Source organism: Talpa occidentalis, unplaced genomic scaffold (assembly GCF_014898055.3).
Source record: "Talpa occidentalis isolate TD23 unplaced genomic scaffold, MPIMG_talOcc4v2.1 talOcc4.17, whole genome shotgun sequence".
Lineage (NCBI taxonomy): Eukaryota > Metazoa > Chordata > Mammalia > Eulipotyphla > Talpidae > Talpa > Talpa occidentalis.
The window spans coordinates 7,415,062-7,435,321 of NW_023601754.1; the positions used below are offsets into that span (position 1 = coordinate 7,415,062).

At 45.4% G+C, this 20,260-nt stretch overlaps 1 protein-coding gene across 1 annotated transcript in view; it reads left to right on the top strand.

Annotated features, from left to right (window-relative positions):
• The window catches only part of ZFP90 (ZFP90 zinc finger protein), an 84,198-nt gene that overhangs the window by 47,498 nt on the left and 16,440 nt on the right, over positions 1 to 20,260 (top strand). The window lies entirely within an intron of this gene.

Here is a 20,260-nt window from a genome sequence, read left to right on the forward strand (position 1 = left end):
TCTTCACTCTCTTCCTTCCCAACACCTGAAGTAAGGCAAAAGAAGGGGCATCCTGGCTCTGCAGTGCTGGGAAGGAAAGAAAGGAAGCTTGGGAGGAGCTGGTGGGAGTGGCAGAACCGCAGCAGGGAGTAACAGGTGTAGGCAGGAGTCCTCTCCTGTCATTTCTCCCCTGGGGCTCCGAGGGATGGCTGCCCAGTCTCTCAATGTAAATCTTGGAAAGTCTGTGCTGTGGTGAGAGCACTGGACAGGGAGTCCAAAGACGTGGGTTCTGCTCACACCTCTTTGGTGGTTACCTGTGTTGTTGGGCATGTCAGTCCCTTCTCGGAGCCTTGATGTGCCCAGCTGTTGAAGTGTTAGTGCCTGGCTGGTTGTGCCAATGAGGAAATGAGCTTTGTGAGAAGGTGAGCAACTCTGTGCCATGTCAGGGCCTCATGCATTAGAACACCCCTCCTGGGTTTGCTTTTAACAGCTTTACCGAAATAAAACTCCTATTTAAAGTGTTCCCTTCAGCAGGTTTTAGCCTGGCCTCAGAGCTGTGTGACTGTTACTACAATCCCTTTTATTTATTTATTTTTTAAAGATTTATTTTTATTTATACATGCACTGGGTACAGTCAGAAGCGCGGGAGGGTGAGAGAATTCACCAGAGCCAGAGGGGAGAGCAGAGCAGGCAGAAGGACCGAAGTACACTGCTGAGGGGAGCAGCGGGCGGCAGGAGAGGTCTGCGCGCCATGTGGGACCCTCCTGCAGTGGCCGGGGAGCAGCCGGGGATCGAACCGGCGCTGCAGAGTCTCGGGCAGCTTCGCAACCCAGCGCTCAAACGCTGCGCCACCGGGGAGGCCCTACAATCCCTTTTAGAACATTCCCAGTTACCCCAAGTAATCAAGTAACCTTTAGCTCTCACCCCTTTCCCCCCCAGTTCCCTCAACCCTAGACAATAACTCCTCTGCTTTCTGTCTCCATAGACTTATTCTGGGTGTTTGTATCCATGGAGTAGTCTTTGGCCACCTTCCCTTAACTTAATGTCTTCAAGTTTCATTCTGTCATGACATCTACCACCACACTTTCCTTCCTTTTTATCACCGAACAATATTCCATTGGATGGATGTACCACATTTTGTTTATTCGTGAGCAAATGACATTTGTGTTTTCCTTTCATTTTTTGACTGTGATGTATAGTGCACCTTTCAGCTTGGACGTATGCATTTTGTGCGGACATCTCTCATTTCCCATAAGGGTATACTTAGGAGTGGAATTGCTGGGTCAAAATAATAATTACGTTTAACGTTTTGAGGCAACACCCACTTTTATGTAGTCCAGGGAGCTAAGTATGGTGTTTATGTTTGTAAATGGTTGGGAGGAAAAAAATCAAAAGAATATTTGGTAACTTGGGAAAACTATAAAGAAGCCAAATTTCAGTGTCCACAGATGAAGTGTTGTTGGACAGCTGCCTTTATTCTTTCATGTATTGTGCTTCTGGGCTACAGTGGCAGAGTTGAGTAGTTGCGAGCGGGACCAGATGGCCTGCAAAGCCCAAAATAATTACTATCTGGCCTTTTACCGAAGATATTGTGACTCCTGAACTATGAGTGGGTACTATTATTTTAACTTGTTCGGTGGAGGCCCCTTAGGTAGCTACCGATTCTGAGTTTGATGGAAACAGAACTCAGGTTGCCGGTCCTGTGTGCCAACTCCTGGCCTGAGAGCTCCCATCTGGCTCCATTTTCTGGATTGAGAAACTGAGTCCTGCAGGAGTGCTCAGTTTCATGCCCACTGAGGGGGAAGTGAGAGCCTGGCTTTCTTCTAATCCGGGCAGCTCCTCCCCTCTGGCTACAAAGACCCAGCGTGAATAATGTGTGGCTCGTGCCTGCAGAGCACTTTGATCATCATTAATTGGTCAGAACCTGACTCCAACTGACGCCTCATAAACCAAAACCAGAAGTGGCTTCCATGTCTCTGCCCCTAAAACTGGGGCTCCTATCTCCACTCCGTGGCCTTGAACTCACTTGTGCCTTCTCTCTGTCCATAACCCCATCATTTCTCAGAGACCTGAAACTTACCTTTTGGGCTTGAAGCCAGGTTTCCTGAAGGAAGAAGGGCCGTGTGGGGTTTGGAGCCCAGCTCTCACATCTTTCTCTGCCCCCTAGCATTTCCGTAATGATGCCTATGTCTGGGGTGGTGGCGGAGACTGACCAACCGTGTATTTGTGAAAGTGCTCTGAGAGGAACCCTCACACACTGCTGGCAGGAAGTTAAGATGGCACAGTGGCCTTAAAAACAGTATAGCAGCCCCTCAAATGGTTAAATGTAGAGTTACCATATGACCCAGCAGTCCCGCTCCGAGGCATATACCCAGGAGAAATGAAAATGTGTCCACACACATACTTGTGCACAGATGTCCATAGTGGTGTTGCTCAAAATAGTCAATGAGGAGAAGCAACTCAGATATCTGTCAAATGATGAGTGAACAAATAAAATGTGGCACATCAATGCAGTAGAATATTAGTTGGCCATAAAGAGTAACAAAATGCTGATTCAGGGTTCAGTGCAGATGACTTGCAAGGCCCCTGGCACCAGGTAGCTTGGATTTGAATCTGGACTCTGCTCTTGACTGAATGTGTGACCTGGGTGCCTGCCCCCGCCCCTGCTCGGTGCAGCGTGGGCAGCCAGGCCTTCACAGGGGATGGCACACAAGTTAAGAAAGAGGAAGCAGGGCCTCCCCGGTGGTGCAGTGGTTGAGCGCTGGGTTGCGAAGCTGCCCGCAGCCTCTGCAACACTGGTTCGATTCCCAGCTGCTCCCCGGCCACCGGAGGAGGGTCCCACATGGCGCGCAGACCCCTCCTGCCGCCCGCTGCTCCCCTCAGCAGTGTACCTTGGTCCTTCTGCCTGCTCTGCTCCCCACTCTGGCTCTGGTGAATTCTCTCACCCTCCCGCGCTTCTGACTGTACCCAGTGCTTGTATAAATAAATAAATAAATCTTTAAAAAAAAAAAAAAAAGAAAGAGGAAGCATTTGTGACGGTGTGAGCACACGGTGACACTCACGTAAATATCAGCCCCCATCACAGCTGTTTTGCAGAATTTCAGTGAAGTAGTCTATGTATTTGGGGGTATATTTTTTAATTGAGATATAATCAACATATAACATTCTATTAATTTGATAGGTATGATATGATGATTCTACATTTGCATATATTGTGAAATGACCACCCCAGTAGGTCTAGTTGACAGCCATCACCACACATAGGAACCATTTTTGTCTTGTGAGGAGAACTTTTAAGATCTTCTGTCTTAGCAACTTCTAAATGAGCAGTACCGTGTTGCTGACTATCGTTGTTGTGTCCCTGTTACTTCCCAGCACTTGTTTATCTTCTAACTGGAAGTTTGCACCATTTGACTCTCCCCATGTTACCCTCCCCCAGCCTCCAGCAGCTACCAGTGTGTTCTCTGCAACTGTGAGCTTGGCTTTTCCTTGTTATATAGTGGAATGTAGAAGTGAGCTCACGTCTATATTCCACATGCGAGGTTACGCGGTGTTGTCTGACGTACCTCACTCAGGCATCATGCCTTTAATTTACGTCTTTTTTCAGATTCCATGAAGTGAACACGCAGTAATTTTTGTAATCAGAGTAACGACATCAAATACAAATTTCATTAACGTTATTTTCTAGGGAATTAAGGGAGACTCATTTCCAGTGGCTCAGTTTTTCCTTCTGTGGCCTTCCTTTATCTCTCCAGTCCCCCACCCTCCTCCTCACCCTCTCCCCGCCCACCAGCTTGCATTCCTTGCTTTCCCCAGAGGCTGCAGCTAGGCTCTTCCTCTGTCATTGCCACCTCATGGCTCCCCGTCTGAAATCATGCTCCTGCTTCTCTGGTTTCTAGCCCCTTCTCCCCTTGGGAAGCCGAGGCAGCATCCCACAGCACCCAGCACGGGCCTGGTCTCCAAGAAGGACAGGATCTCTCTTTGTTGAACATTGACTCTGTGTGCCAGGCACTCTGTGCACCAGGCGGTCTATGCTCAGCCCCTGTCATGCCTCATTTCGTTTGATCCTTACAACCCTAGAAGGAAACGGAAGTTCTGGGAGATAGAGTAACTCACCCAAAGACCTCACAGCTGGTTGGTGGAACTGGTATTTGAATTCAGTTTGCTCTGACCCCAAAGCTAGGAGGTGACATTCCTTAGCTGATAAGTATGTTCTGAACTCCCCACACGAGGCACTTGTCTATAGTGGTAGTTTGATATCGAAACTGGCCAATCTCACCCTCCCTGTGTCCTCACCCTTTATGATATGACACTGCAGCTCCTCCATCTAAGAGGTAGACTCTGTCCCCCAGCCCTTGAAGCTGGACTAGCCTTGCTTTGGCCAGTTGAATGCAGCAGATGTGATGGGGCACCCTGGCCCGAAAAGCTTGCACACTTCTGCTCTTTTTCCTGGCACGCTGCCCCTGCCGTGAAGACAAGCCCAGGCTAGACTGCTGGCATATCATGGCTTAGTCACACCTGTTGCCCAACCAGAAGCCAGCTAGCTACCAGACATGTCAATGAGGCCATCCTAGACCTGCTGGCTGCCTGGCAATACGTGAATGATCCCAGTCCAGGTTAGCCAGGCCCCCTCTGATCAGCACAACACCTAGGCTGACTTGCTGGCTTTGTTTGAACCCACAGCGTTTGGAGGTGGTTTGTTATATGGTAATAGTGAACTAATACATCCCTTTAAAAGGGGGACAAGTGGAAGGCTGTTCGGATCACCCTTGCTAGGGAAGACAGATGATGTAGAAAACATCTGTTTAGTGTTTACTAGGTGCTGAGCACTTAAGTACTTTAGGAGGTAGGCATTTCTGTTGTCCCCATCCTACAGATGAAGGTGCCGAGGCAGAGCAGTCTGTGATTTTAGTGGGACCTCACAGGTAGTCAGTGGCAGGCATTTTGTCCATTAACAAGTCAGGACGTGAGAGGCAGCATGTGGAGGCCCAACTACCTTGTGAACCCACTGGGGGCAGAAGATGGGCATTCCGAAACCTGATGATGGATGCACTTCCTGACTGAACTGAGTCAGAGGGTGGCACTTGAGGGAACTAGGTTGTTTAAAGAAACAGAATACTAATTCAGTTTTAACCTATAGCCCTGCTTATTAAGCCTTATTTATATTTATTAAATAAATATGTTAACTATTAAGTGCCTGCCACGCCCAAGCATGTGCCGGTCTCTGGAGACACAGTGATGAATGTGACGGAAGCAGGCCCATGCTCGTGCGGTGTCCAGTCTTGCCAGGAGACCGGCAGGAAAACGTGTAGATAAAGAGATCGTGACTAGGAAGAAATAGACAGTACTGAGACCAGGAGTCACGGGAGGTGAGATCGGATTAGAGGAGAAGAATTTTTTTAAATTTAGCCCTGAAGAGTGAAGTGTGGGCTGTGAGGAGAGCTGGAGCATAACTTGGCAAGTGTTTTCTTCCGTGGGCCCTTGGGTAACTATTTTAGGCTGCAGGGGCCATACAGCCTTTGTCCCTGTCCCCCAGTTTTGCCAATATATCACAAATGCAGCTATAGACGCTATCTATTTTTTCAAGATTTATTTATTTATGCATATAAGAACTGGGGTACAGGCCAGAGGTGTGGGGAGGTGAGAGGATTCACCAGAGACAGAGCGGGGAGCAGAACAGGCAGATCCACTGAAATCCACTGCTGACGGGAGCAGAGGGGGAGACAGGAGAGGTCTGCTGTGCTACGTGGGTGCTCCCTGGCCCTCCAGGGATTGAACTCTGGCTGTAGTGGCTGGCAGTAGCTTGACAGCACTGTCTTTAACCCCTGCACCAACAGGGAGGCCCCCCAGAGACACTCTTAAGGAATAGTTGAGGATCCATGATTAATTGAGTGAGGGATGGGAGGAGGTAAAGAAGAGAGGAAGGGATCAAAAATGACTGGGACAAAAACAAACAAACAAAAATGACAGGACAGCTTGAACCAAACTGAATAGAAAATAATCAGTAAGCCAGGCAATAGTGTTGAGTTACTGGGGGAAGGATTAAGCCAAAGGAGTGAATATCTATTGATGGAATTGGTGCGTGGACTGAAACTTAGAGGAAAGTTCCTAAGTACATTCCTTGTTGACTGGACCTGCCACTGAGCCCCTGAAGCCCCCTAGCAACTAGGCATTTTCTAGTGGAAAAAAAAATTCAACCCTGCACTTCCAGGCAAGTGGTGTGTTTCTCTGGGTACTTAGTCCTTCTGTGTCAGCTGCTTATACATTCTGTGGCCCTGTGGGGCCTGATTGATTGATCAGGCTTAAAAGGCCTGCTGTTGAATTTTATATCTCAGGCTCGCAGCCTCTATAGGTCATTGACAAAGACCAAAAGGCCTGGCGTGAACATGAAGTTATTATTCACCTAAGAAGACATTATAAACCACAGGAACGCATGCCCAGCAAGAAGGATGGCCACCCAGCTCGCTAGGCACTCCGTGTCCTCATCCGTCACCCAGTATGTTTCATAAGTAAATCTGCAGCAGGCAAGAGGCAAACTAGAATTTTGTGTGAACCGATATTGGGGAAGCACTTTGAATACAATTTAATTGCAGACTTCTGGAACGCTAGAACTTGAAATACTTGTGATATATTTTTTAAAGATTTATTTATTTATGCATATAAGAACTGGGGGGGCCTCCCCTGGTGGCACAGTGGTTGAGCGCTGGGCTGTGAAACTGCCCACACAGCCTCTGCAGCGCCGGTTCGATCCCCGGCTGCCAGCGAGGATCCCACATGGTGTGACAGACCTCTCCTGCTGTGCCCGCTGCTCCCCTCAGCAGTGTATTGCATCAGTCTGCCTTTTCTGTTCCCCGCTCTGGCTCTGGTGAATTCTTTCACTCTCCCTCGCTTCTGACTGTACCTAGTGTTTGTATAAATAAATAAATAAATCTTAAAAAAAAGTACTGGGGTACAGGCCAGAGGTGTGGGGGGTGAGAGGATTCACCAGAGACACAGTGGGGAGCAGAACAGGCAGATTGACTGAAAACACTGCTGAGGGGAGCAGTGGGCAAGATAGGAGAGGTCTCCTGCATGTCATATGAGTCACCTCCATAGCCGGGGATCGAACTAGTGCTGCAGTGGCTACAGATAGCTTCATAGGTTGTGTCTTAACCTCTTGCGCCACCAGGGAGGCCCCTTGTGATATTTTTAAAGTCAAGGTTGTTCTTTCCTAACCTTTACCGGAACCATCCCCAGGGATGGAGGTGACCCAAAGGGAGAAGAAATTGTTAGGTCCATAGGTGTATTAGTCAGGGTTCTCTAGGAAAAACAGAACCAATGGGATCGATACAGATTATTGATATGGAAGAAATTTATTATGAGGGCTTGGCTCACATGATTACTAAGGTTAAGAAGTCCTACCATCTGCTATATGCTGCAGCCCTAGGAAAGCTGGTAATGGGGTTCCAATGCAAACCCAGAGCCCAAAGAACTAGGAGCACTGATGCCTGAGAGCAGAAAATAGGTGGTCCAGCACAAGAAGAGAGCAAAGTCATCCTCTTTCTACCTTTCTGTTCTATTCAGACCCTCAGTGGATTTGATGATATCCACCAGCATCGATGAGGTGTCGCCTTTACTCAATCCACTGACTCACATCTCCTCCAGAAGCACCATCACAGACACACTCAGAAATAATGTTTTACCAGCTATCTGGGCATCCCTTCACCCAATCAAATTGGCACGTCAAATTAATTACTATACCAACTGTAGCCCTGAAGATACTATATGGTCAGGCACTTTTATATTTTCAGCTAAAAATACCAGGGGAGGGAGAGCCAGCCAATGGGCAAAGGACATAAAGTATTCACAGAAGCGCAGACGTTACTGCGTCACCCTATCACACAACCCAAGGGAATCCTCCACGTTGAATTCTTTCATCTCTTCTCTAAACTTTATTTATTTTTTAAAGATTTATTTATTTATACATACAAGAACTGGGGTGTAAGCCAGAGGTGCAGGGGATGAGAGGATTCACCAGAGAGAGAGTGGGGAGCAGAACAAGCAGATCCACTGAAATACACTGCTGAGGGGAGCAGAGGGCAGGAGAGGTCTCCTGCACCATGTGTATCACCTCCTTGGCGAGAGATGGAACTCGTGCTGCAGAGGCTGCGGACACCTTCATTGTGCTGCACCTTAACCCCTTGCGCCACCAGGGAGTCCTCTCTTCTTCTATGAGTTTTGACAGGTTTTATTTTTTGAGGAATTTGTCCATTTCATCTAGCTTATCAAATTTGTGGTTATAGAATGTTCATAGTGCTACTCTATTATCCCTTTAATGCCTTTGAATCTGTAGTAATGTCTCCTCTTTCATTTCTGATATTAGTAACTTTTTTTTCTTAGCCTTGTTAAAGGCTTATTGGCTTTTAGTGATTCTTTCTGTGGTAATTTTATTTTTTTTCCTTCTGTTTATTTTAGATTTAATTTTCTCCTCTAGTTTTCTGAGGTAGAAGTTTAGATGATTGATTTTAAATCTTTATTCTTTTCTTATATATGACTAAATGCTCTAATTTTCCTTTTTTTTCTTTAAAAATAATTTTAGGTCCTCTTTCAATTTTATTTTTTTCCTATTTCATCACTTTTAAGTAAGGTTGCTCTGAAACAAAATTATTTTGACAATTTCTAAAAATTTTTACATCATTGTTCATTTTTAAACAGTTTGCTTCCCCCTACCCCCTCAGGTGTAGTCCCCATAGAATTTCCTTCACCAATGCACCTGTGCACCATCACCTCAGTCCCCTGTGCTCCTCCCTCCCGCCCTCTTACCCCTCTCCCTCCTCCTCCCCTGCAGGATGTCTCTGATTTATAATTGTCCGTTTTTGCTTTGTTGGCTTTTGTACTGTTATTATTTTTTTACACTGATGTCTTATTTGGTTCCCCTATATTCCTGCTATAAGTGAAACCATCCGATATTTTTCTTTTCCTTCTGGCTTATTTCACTGAGCATAATTCCTTCTAGCTCCATCCACGTTGCTGCAAATGGCATGAGTTTATCTTTTTTGATTGCTGAATAATATCCCATTGTGTATATACACCGCATTTTCTTGATTCAGTCATCTATTTTTGGGCATTTGGGTTGTTTCCAGGTTTTACCTATTATAAATAGTGCTGCAATAAACATAGGGGTACAGGTATTCTTTTGAATCAATGTTTTTGTGTCTAATTTTCCTTTTAAGTACTACTTTGCTGCCTTCCACAATTTGTCATGAATTATACTTTCACTTTCACTTAGTTTTTTTTTTTTTTTTAAAAAAAGTGTTGTTCTTTGGCCCTTTCCTGAAGTTTCTGTGAAACGAGAGGGGAGCTCAGTGTTGTTGGGGAGTATCTGAGCTAAAGCTACCCTGCCTTCTCCTTATCTGGTGTCTGTGTTTCATGTGGGAGCCGGTGAGGCTGCTCTTTGTCTCTCTGGCCACATCCAGTTCTGGGAGGATGTCAGCCCACAGCCTCCCCGCCCTGTTGTCTCATGACCACATCCCTTGGATCATAGCTGAACCAAGAGGGTTCATGACAGCCAATGGTGGATAACAGACCCGGAGGAAGACCAACTCTCAGACTGAACTGAGCCAATCAGACTCCCTGTCCTGAAAACCTAAAACCTGGAAATGAAGTCGGTTCCATGACAGTGGAGCATGCAGGAGTAAAGGCCATGTGGTTAGGGAAGTGTGAACACCAGGTAGGTCAGAGGTAGAAATGAAAGAGCCTGATTTCCTGAGAGCCCAACTTTGGTTTCTTGACTTTCTGGTTCTGGCTTCTTATAGCCAGCCTGTCATCTTCTATTATTGGGCACCCCAGAGCAAACCTCTCTTTATTTGAACTGACTTCAACTCTGATGTCATCAAGTTACACTGCCCTCTTCCTTCCTTATGGGATTATCTGTAGACAGGTTCACTCCTCGTTCCTTGAAGGTTTTCAACTATGGTTCACTGTCCTTCTCTTCATTACCAGTAATCATAATTTTTAGTCATAATTTGCTCATATCAACAAAGAAGATGACCCCTGAAAACATTATGCTAAATGAAAGAAGTCAGTCACACAGTGATCTGATCCATTCCATTATGTGAATTCCACTGGTGTGAGGTAAATGCATAGAGACAGAAAGTAAAGTAGTGGCTACCTAGGGCTGGGAGAAACAGGGAGATGGGGATTAATGACAAAGGGGTATATGTTCTTTTTTTTTTTTTTTTTTTTAAAGATTTATTTATTTATTTATACAAGCACTGGGTACAGTTGGAAGCGTGGGAGTGTGAGAGAATTCACCAGAGCCAGAGGGGAGAGCAAAGCAGGCAGACCGACGAAGAACACTGCTGAAGGGAGCAGCGGGTGGCAGGAGAGGTCTACGCGCCATGTGGGACCCTTGCCTGGCGGCTGGGGATCGAACTGGTGCTGCAGAGACTGCGGGCAGCTTCGCAACCGAGCGCTCAACCGCTGCACCACTGGGGAGGCCCCCCATGTGTTCTTTTGAGTATAATAAGAATGTTTAAAAAACTATTGTAATCATGGATGTACAACTCTGTGAATACAGTAAAAGCCAGTGAATTGTGCACTTTCAACTGGTGAATTATTTGGTGTGTGAGGTATATCTCAAAATTGTTTAAAAATGGGGGCCTCCCTGGTGGCGCAAGGGGTTAAGATGCAGCACTATGAAGCTACTTGAAGCCATTGCAGTACCAGTTCAGTCCCTGGGTCAGGGAGCTACCCACATGGCACAGCAGACCTCTCCTGTCTTGCCCACTGCTCCCCTCAGCAGTGTATTTTGGTCCGTCTGCCTGTTCTGTTCCCCACTCTGCCTCTGGTGAATCCTCTCACTCCCTACACCTCTGGCCTGTACCCCAGATCTTGTGTGCATAAATAAATAAATCTTTTAAATCTTTAAAAAGATTGTTTAAAAGGGCCTCCCTGGTGGCGCAGTGGTTGAGCGCTGGGTTGCGAAGCTGCCCTCAGCCTCTGCGGCGCTGGTTCGATCCCCGGCTGCTCCCCGGCCACCGGAGGAGGGTCCCACATGGCGCGCAGACCTCTCCTGCCGCCCGCTGCTCCCCTCAGCAGTGTACTTCGGTCCTTCTGCCTGCTCTGCTCCCCGCTCTGGGGAATTCTCTCACCCTCCCACGCTTCTGACTGTACCCAGTGCTTGTATAAACAAAACAAACAAACAAACAAATAAATAAATAAAACATGCTTCTATTAAAAAAAAAAAAAAAAAGATTGTTTAAAAATATCACTCAGTTCCCTAATCTCTTCCCACAATGAACTTGTCCTCTCCCTTCCCTCAGCCACATAGTCCCTCATCTTGTCCCGTCATCTTGACCTTAGCATTCCAAAAACTGCAACCCCACCATAATCTCAATTTCAAGTATCCTGCTACTAATTGCAATCTCCAGCTCCAGCCCACTCTTCCAGTATTCCAATTCTAGCATTTCTTTGACTCTTTGGGGACCCCTTGGTCCTACCACCTTTCCTTTGTCAACTGTCCTTATCATTTCCACACTTCTCTCCTTCTGTGACTTAAATCTACGGTCCACCAGTCGTCACTCCTTTATCCACAGCCTCAACTTCTTTGACCCTTTGCTCCACTCACCTGGAAAAAACATCATTAAATCCAACTCCCCAACTTTGTACATGTACCAACACGCAACTGGACAGAACTGGGGAAAACTCATAACCACATTGACTTGTTTCAGATGCCTAACCATTAACTTCAAATGGCCCCACAGGGCTGCTTGGCAATCTTCCTGTATTTCTCAGACCATTTGCTCTCCCACCCTCCTGGAAGATTATTTCACACCTTTCCCTCTCTCTCCTAATTTACAACACTTCCTCCACCCCCTGTGCTCACTCAGTTGATGATTTCATCAGAAGAGAACTTCTACAAGCTCCCACACCGGCGTACACCTACCTCCGGCAGCTAATGCTGTATGCCCAGCCTTCATGCTTGTGATAACTGTTCTGTCTCTGCTCCTTTTTAAAGGCCAACCCCTTCCTTAGCTTCAGATTCTAGTTCTTTCCCGGTAGGCCCATTGTATCACCAACCTCCTACCCAATTTCCCCTGCATTATCAACTCCTTCCATGTACTGAAGATAACCTTCAATCATGTTATAATTTATCAACATTAAGAAGAAAAACTATTGCAGGGGTGACCAAATAGGCAGATAGATATGTAATAAAACAAGTATTGTGAAATGTTAATAGCAGAAGCCAGGGGTGGTGGTGTATGTGCTCACTGTGAAATTCTTTCAACTTTTTGGTATTTTTGCAATTTTCCATTAATAAAATGTTGAGCTGTATTGCTCCCTTGCTCTTATTTTTTTTAAAGATTTATTTTTATTTATTTATGCATACAAGAACTGGAGTGTAGGCCAGAGGTGGGAGGGGGGAGGTGAGAGAATTCACCAAAGACAGAGTTGGGAGCAGAACAGGCAGATCTACTGAAATACACTGCTGAGGGGAGAAGAAGGAGAGAGAAGACAGGGGCGAGACAGGAGAGGTCTGCTGCACCATGTGGGCTGGTTTCCTGGCAGGGAATCAAACTCAGGCAGCAGTGGCTGGTGATAGCTTGGTAGTGCTGAGACTTTAACGCCTCCAGGGAGGCCCCCTTGCTCTTATTTCAGCCCTCTGCTCCCCTTCCCCTTCCCTTTGCAGAAGTCCTACAAAGCTTGTAGGACTTGAGCATGTGCCTCCAGGTTCTCTCCTCGCATTCTTTCTCATACTCGCTCTAATCAAGCTTTTGCCCCAACAGACCACCAAAGTGTCTCTTATAAAGCTCATCAGTCATTTCCACTTTAGGAAATTTAATGATTGCTTATTAGTGCCGAGCTTGCTCAATCCATCAGCTGTAGAATTTGACCCAGTTAATCACTCTTTGCTCCTTACGAAACTTTCTTTCCTTAATTCTAGGATGGCACCCTCTCCTCCACCTCCGCCTCCCGCCTCAGTCTACATTGTTGCTTCCTTCTTATTTGCCCAACCTCTTAAAGTTCAAACGCATCAGGACTGGTCATTAAATATTTTCTCTAGCTGCACTGCCTCCCTTTGTTATCTCCTACGGTTTCATGGATTTAACTATTATAGGGTTATCCCCAAATTTATATATCTAGCCTGAATCCCTCTACTCCATTCCAAACTCATGTATCAACTCCCGCTCCACATCTCCACTCAGATGTCTAAGGGGCGTACCCACCCACCCACCAGTCCTGATTGCAGTCATCGCTGTAATCACAGTCCCAGTGAATCAAAGCCCCTGTGTTCATGCCCTTCTGCAACATGAGCCTTAGTTTTCTTCATCCCCTTGAACCTGGACTGGCCTTGAGTCTCAACTTGGCTAACAGAAACTGATGGCCTGAATTCCAGAGTCTAGTCTTGGAACTTGGTCTCTGGAACCACTGTGGCAAGAAATCCCTGGTTGCCTCACTAGGAGGAGACCCAGCCAGCAGCTAGCCCTGCCTCCAGCCTTGTAAAGGAGGCCATCTTGGAGTTGCCATCCCCAGATACCCTATCAGATAACCTAGCCCCTGGGCTGATCTCAGGCAAGACCCACCAGAAAAACTGCCATATTGCCAACCCATGTGATCAAGAGAAATACATCATTGTTTTTAGCCAGTAGTTTTGGGATGGTTTGTTTTGCTGCAGTAGATATCTAGAACACTGATCTCCCCTCCTATACCTTCTCATCCCACAGACTTCATCTCTGTAAAAGTCAACTCCATTCTTCTGATCACTCTGTTCCTTGACTCGCCCCATTTTCTCACATTCACATCTAATCCTTCAGCAGCTAGTCTTTCCTTTACAGTATATCCAGATTCCCATATTTACCACCTCCATTGCTGCCCCACTGGTCCAAGCTCCACCATCTCATGTCTGGAACACTACAGAGCCTCCTCTCTGGCCTCTGCTTACATCCTGTTTCCTCTCCACTGCGTTCTCCAAAGAGCAGTCAGAGCAGTCCTTTCAGTCACAGTGTGAAAACACACCACTTCTCTCACATCACCTAGAATAAAAGTTAAAATCCTGCCAATGGCCTATAGGACCCCATGTGACTTGCCCCCTTTAGTGGAGAGGCCCCTGGTCATCCGGCACCCACTTCCCCTTCCCCACCAGAAACTCCAGCTCCATTAATTCCTAGCTCTCTTACTCTGCTCCAGACTAATCCGTAGCACTCAACGCCACCTGACTTACTACATTTTTATTTGTTTGTTTATCATCTGTTTTCTCCCTCGAGAATATAAATTCCATGAGGACAGGAACTACATCTGGTTTTTACTCCCAGGTCTCCTGTGCCTGTTACCTAGCAAACAGAAGCTGTCCAATACAGTTTCGTTGAATGAGTGCAGGCAGAAGGGAATTACATTAATTTCCCATTGCGTCAACAAATTGCCATGAATTTGGTGACTTAAAACAACACAAATTTATTACCTTATAGTTCTGGGGGTCAGAAGTCTGGAACAGTTGTCGGCTAACACCCAAGTGTTCACAGGGCAGCATTCTTAACAGGGAGGTTTGCGGAGAGGACTAATTTCCTTGCCTCTCCAGCTTCTAGGCCCTGGCACCCTGCTTGAGTGCTGGCCCCTTCCATGTCCAGAGCCAGCAGTGGCTGAACCAGTCCTCTTCCTGTGGCATCACTCTGAGTCTTCTACTCTGGTCACACTGCACCAGCCCAGATAATCCAGAATATTCTCATCATCTCAGGAGCCTTAATGTAATCACATCTACAAAGTCGCATTTGCTTTGAAAGGTAACAGAGTCACAGGCCCAGGGGATTAGGGAGGGTCCATCTTGGGGGTCACGATCCTGCCTACCACTATTATTTACCGTGAGACAAATGAACCTTAGGTTCCGGCTGCTAGCACAGTTCCTCCCGAGACCCAAGAGCCAGCCCTGCTGCTGAGTTCACATAGTCATTTGTTTTTGAAAATTTACAAAGATACGAGGTTTTAAATTCCAGCTTCAGCAGAAATTCACTGTATCTGTTGTTTTATAATTTAGTTTTAATATTGATTTTTTTTAAGATTTATTTTATTTATGTATACAAGAGCTGGGGTGCTGGCCAGAGGTGCAGGGTTGGGGAGGTGGAGAGTGAGAGGATTCACCAGAGACAGAGTGGGGAGTAGAACAGAACAGGCAGAAATACCCTGCTGAGGGGAGCAGGGGGTGAGGCAGGAGAGGTCTGCTGCACCATGTGAGTCAGCTCCCTGGTTGGATCAAATTTGTGCTGCAGTGGCCACGGATAGCTTCACAGTGCTGAGACTTAATCCCTTGTGCCACCAGGGAGGCCCAAGTTCTAATATTAATTTTAAAATTTGTTTTTGACTATCAGTTAATGTTATAATTTCTGTGTATGTATTTAAGCCTCGTGATGATTAAATTATTTGTCAGTAATAGGATTCAATAAATATTTTCTTTTAAAAGAAAAAAAAGATAGGGCCTCCCCGCTAGTTTATGGCATGCTGGGAGTTGTAGTCCAAGGCAGCCGCTTGTAGTGGGGGAGGGGAAATGGTGCCAATGCTTCTTTCCCTTTCACAGAGATGCATTCTGTAGCAAGAACAATGTACATCACACAAAGTAGGTTATGTGTTATGTTAGAAGGTGAGAAGTGCTAAGGTGAAAAATAAAACAGGGTGATAGAATTGAAAAAGTGTGATATGGGTGCAGCCTTTTTTTAAATTTTATATATTTTTTACATCATTTTTCATTTTGCACAATGTATGCATTTTCATCTTGGTTATAGACCCCATACAATTCCTACCCCCTTCTTTTGTTTTGATCCCACTCCCTCCTCCCCCTCTCCCCGGCAGTTTGTCTCTGGTTTATAGTTGCTTGTTGATTTTGAGTCTTACTTTATTATAATTAGTCTTTTCCTGGTGCAGCTTGTAATAGGGAGATCAGGGAAGGTCTCAATGCAAAGTGAGTCTAAATTTGAAGGCCTTCAGGGAGGGAGCCCTGTGGCTATTGGAGGGAGAAGTGTAGCAGGTAGAGGAAGTAGCATGGGCAAAGGCCCAATGGCAGGGGTGTACTTGGTCTGCTAGAGGAGCTGAATAAAAAGGTACTAGAATAATGTAGGAGGGAGGGCACATTAGGTCTCCTAGGGCTTCAAAACTCTAAGACTGAGTTTTGCTCTGAGGAAAAGGGAAGCCATGGGAGCAATTTGAGCAGAGCATTGACATGATCTGGATGCAGTGGGGAGACAGACGCTAAGGACAAAGACAGAAGCTGGGAGATCAGCAGACACCCATTTCATGTGGTGAAGTGAAAGACAATGGTGGCTTGAACCAGGTGAAAAGGGGTCAAATTCTGGATATATTTTAAAACCAGTAGGATTTGCTGGGTTGGGAGGTGGGGATCACCTTGAGGTTTATGACCTGAACAAATGAACTGAGTTGTTATTACTGAGGTGGGGGAGACTACTGCGGGAACAGAAAGAAGTCTACATTTGAATCTCTGGGCTGAGCTACAAGGACCAGAAGAGGTTCTGCCTCATGGTGTGCCCCTGTCTGATTCAATTCAGGGTACAGTAAATATGAATGCAGAATGACGGGCTCCTGCTTGGGAAACCATTTTTGCCTCACTCACACACTTGTACTTGGTGAATGAACCCACCGTGTCCATGAGCACCATTCTTTTTTTAAAGATTTATTTATTTATTTATTTATTTATTTATTTATTTATTTATTTATATAAGCACTGGGTACAGTCAGAAATGCAGGAGGGTGAGAGAATTCACCAGAGCGAGAGCAGGGAACAGAACAGGCAGACTGACAAAATACACTACTGAGGGGAGCAGCGGGCACAGCAGGAGAGGTCTGTTGCACCATGTGGGACCCTTGCCAGTGGCTGGGGATCGAACCAGCGCTGCAGAGGCTACAGGCAGCTTCGCAGCCCAGCGCTCAACCGCTGCGCCACCAGGGGAGGCCCACCATGAGCACCATTTCTTCAGCTGGTTGTGAAAGGGGATGCCCTTGACCATTTTTATTTGTAAAAGGTTGAATTGGACTTGACCATTTTTATTTGTAAAAGGTTGAATTGGACATAGGCAAAGATTGTCTTAGAATAAAAATGCTTATAAACCGTATGAAAACCAAAGTGTGGCAATTGAAAACACACATCCACGTAAGAATTTACATATTCATAGAAGTATTCCTAAAAACCAAGCATAGACAATCCAAAAGGCCATCAACTGGTGAATGGGTAAACAAGATGTGATATATCCATTCAGTGTAATATTACTTGAAAATAAAAAGAAATGAAGGACTGATGTATACTGCAATGTGGATAAACCCTGAAAACATTCAAAGTGGAAGACCATGTATTTATTGTATTATTCCAGGAGATGAAGTATTCAGAATAGGCAAATCTATGGAGACAGATTGGTGGCTGCCTGGTGGTAGGAGTTTGGGAGGAAATGGGGACTGACTGCTCATGGGGACAGAGGTTCTTTTTGGGATCATGGAAATGATGTAAAATTGATTATGGTGATGACTGTTCAAGTGTATGAATATATAAAAAACAGTGACTTACACATTTTAAATTGGAGAATTGTAGGACAAATGAATTTCAAATGTCAAATAAAACTGTTATTTTTCATTTTTATTTTTTTTTAAAGATTTATTTATTTATGCATACAAGAACTGGGTACAGGCCAGAGGTGTGGTGGGTGAGAGGATTCACCAGAGATAGAGTGGGGAACAGAACAGGCAGATAGACCGAAGTACACTGCTGAGGGGAGCAGTGGGCAAGACAGGAGAGGTCTGCTGCGCCATGTGGGTCACCTCCCCGGCCAGGGATTGAACTTGTGCTTCAGTGGCTGCGGATAGCTTCATAGGCTGTGTCTTAACCCTTTGCACCACCAGGGAGGCCTAGCTGTTATTTTTTTAAAAGTTAAAAATAATCATATACCACAATTTCTCTGAAGGAGCTGTTATAGCAGAACAACTCATGTGAGCTTGTGTCATGGCCTGACATCGAGACCAATCAGACCACAAATAACTCCAGCCAATAGCACTTGGCAATGCTCGGTCACGCGCTGGTCACACAGAGCTGTTGGTCCTTAATACAGATCATGAGAGTTTGGGCTGACAAAGCTAATTACTCAAAGCATTTATAGTGGTGGCTAAGGGCACAAGCCCTGCAAGGAAACAAAGCTGACTTTGAACCTCCCTTCTGTCTTATCACCATCAGCAAGTAAGCCTCTCTGAGCCTCAGTTTTCTCATCTGTAAAATAGAGATGATAGTACCCCCCACCATAGCGTGGTTAAAGGGATTGAGTGAAATACTGTTTGTGGAACAATTATATAGTGCCTGGACTGGGTAAAAGATTTGTAATTGGCAGCTGGCATTGCTGTTAATGTTTAAAAAGCACGAAGCTTTGGGCCTCCCCTGGTGGCACAGGGGTTGAGGACAGTGCCTTTAAGCTGTTGCCGGGCACTGTAGCACAAGTTTGATCTCCGGCCTGCCAGGTTGCTGACCCACATGGTGCAGCAGACCTCTCCTGACTCGCCTACTGCTCCCTTCAGCAGTGTATTTCAGACAGTCCGCCTATTCTGCTCCCCACTCTGTCTCTGGTGAATCCTCTCACCCCCTGCACCTCTGGCCTATACCCCAGCTCTTGTATACATAAGTAAATAAAATAAATCTTAAAAAAAAAAAAAAAAGCACCAAACTTTGTATGCCTGATGATTTAGGAAGTACTGAAAACGTGAAATGAGAGTGTCATGCTTTTCACCAGAGAAGTGGTTATGAGATAGAATTAACTTTACAAACAAGGACAGAGAATGTGAATTCTATTGTTTAATGTCAAAAATAAGTGATTCTGGAAGACTGCTCCCTGCCCCTCACCTGGCTTTCCCTGGCTCCTCTATAGCAAATGCCCACACAGCCTAAAGCACTAGGTACTGCTCTGAAGTCTCTCTACCCCTACCACATCACAAATGAGCAAATCCCAGCTTCCAGAAACTTCTCGGAGAACATCCTACCTAAGAAACTGGAGTTCTGATGAGGAGCCAGGACAGGAAATGGCATCACCCCTGCAGGGCATGATCTGAAACAGGGAGCTAGAAGAGGAACTCCGAGTCGAAAATAAGTGCAATTGGTTATCCCAGGAATGCAGAAGCATTCCAACAGCAGAAAATCGAAAATAAGTGCAATTGGTTATCCCAGGAATGCAGAAGCATTCCAACAGCAGAAAATCTGTTAATGTAATTCGCTTCACTGTTTGGTTAAAGGGGAAAAACAGGCTTATCTCAATAACTCCCAGGAAAAAGTAAAACCCAAAACTCATTTATGATTAAACAGTAGAAAACCAGAACTAATAGGAAATTCCTGTCCCTAAATATCCATATGACCCTATATCAGCCAGCATACTTGGTAGTGAAACAAAGAAATTGATTCCCAAATCAGGAACAAGGTAATGATGCTGATTTTCACCCCCATCATTTGATATTGAAGCTAATTTGTAATTTATAGCCAGTTGATTTTCAGCAAGAGTCCCCAAACCATTCAGTGGTGGAAGAATAATCTTTTCAACCAGTGGTGCTGGGAACAGCCACATGAATGGAATAAGACTGAACACTTGCCTCACATCATGCACAATAATGAACTCAAAATGGATCAATGACCTCAAAAGTTAAAATTGTAGAACTCTTAGTTGACAACATAAATGTAAATCTTCATGACCTTGGATTAGGCAACAGTTTCTTAAATATGATCCCCAAAAGCATGAACAAGCAAAGAAAAAAAATAGATAAATTAGACTTCTTTAACATAATACAAATGATTTGTGCTTCAAAGGAAAATATTTAAAAGTAAAAAGACAACCCACAAGATGGGGGAAAATAAATGCACTATGTTTATATCCGATAAGGGTCTACAATCCTGAATATATGAAGAACTTTGACAACTCAAAAATAAAAGACAAAGAAAAATTTATAAAAATGTACAAAAAATTGGGCTTCCCCTGGTGGCGCAGCGGTTAAGCGCTGGGTTGCGAAGCTGCCCGTAGCCTCTGCGGTGCCGGTTCGATCCCCGGCTGCTCCCCGGCCACCAGAGGAGGGTCCCACATGGGGCGCAGACCTCTCCTGCCGCCCGCTGCTCCCCTCAGCAGTGTACTTCGGTCCTTCTGCCTGCTTTTCTCCCCGCTCTGGCTCTGGTGAATTCTCTCACCCTCCCGCGCTTCTAACTGTACCCAGTGCTTGTATAAATAAATAAATAAATAAATCTTTAAAAAAAAAAAAAATCATCAGAAAAAAAAAAAAAAATGTACAA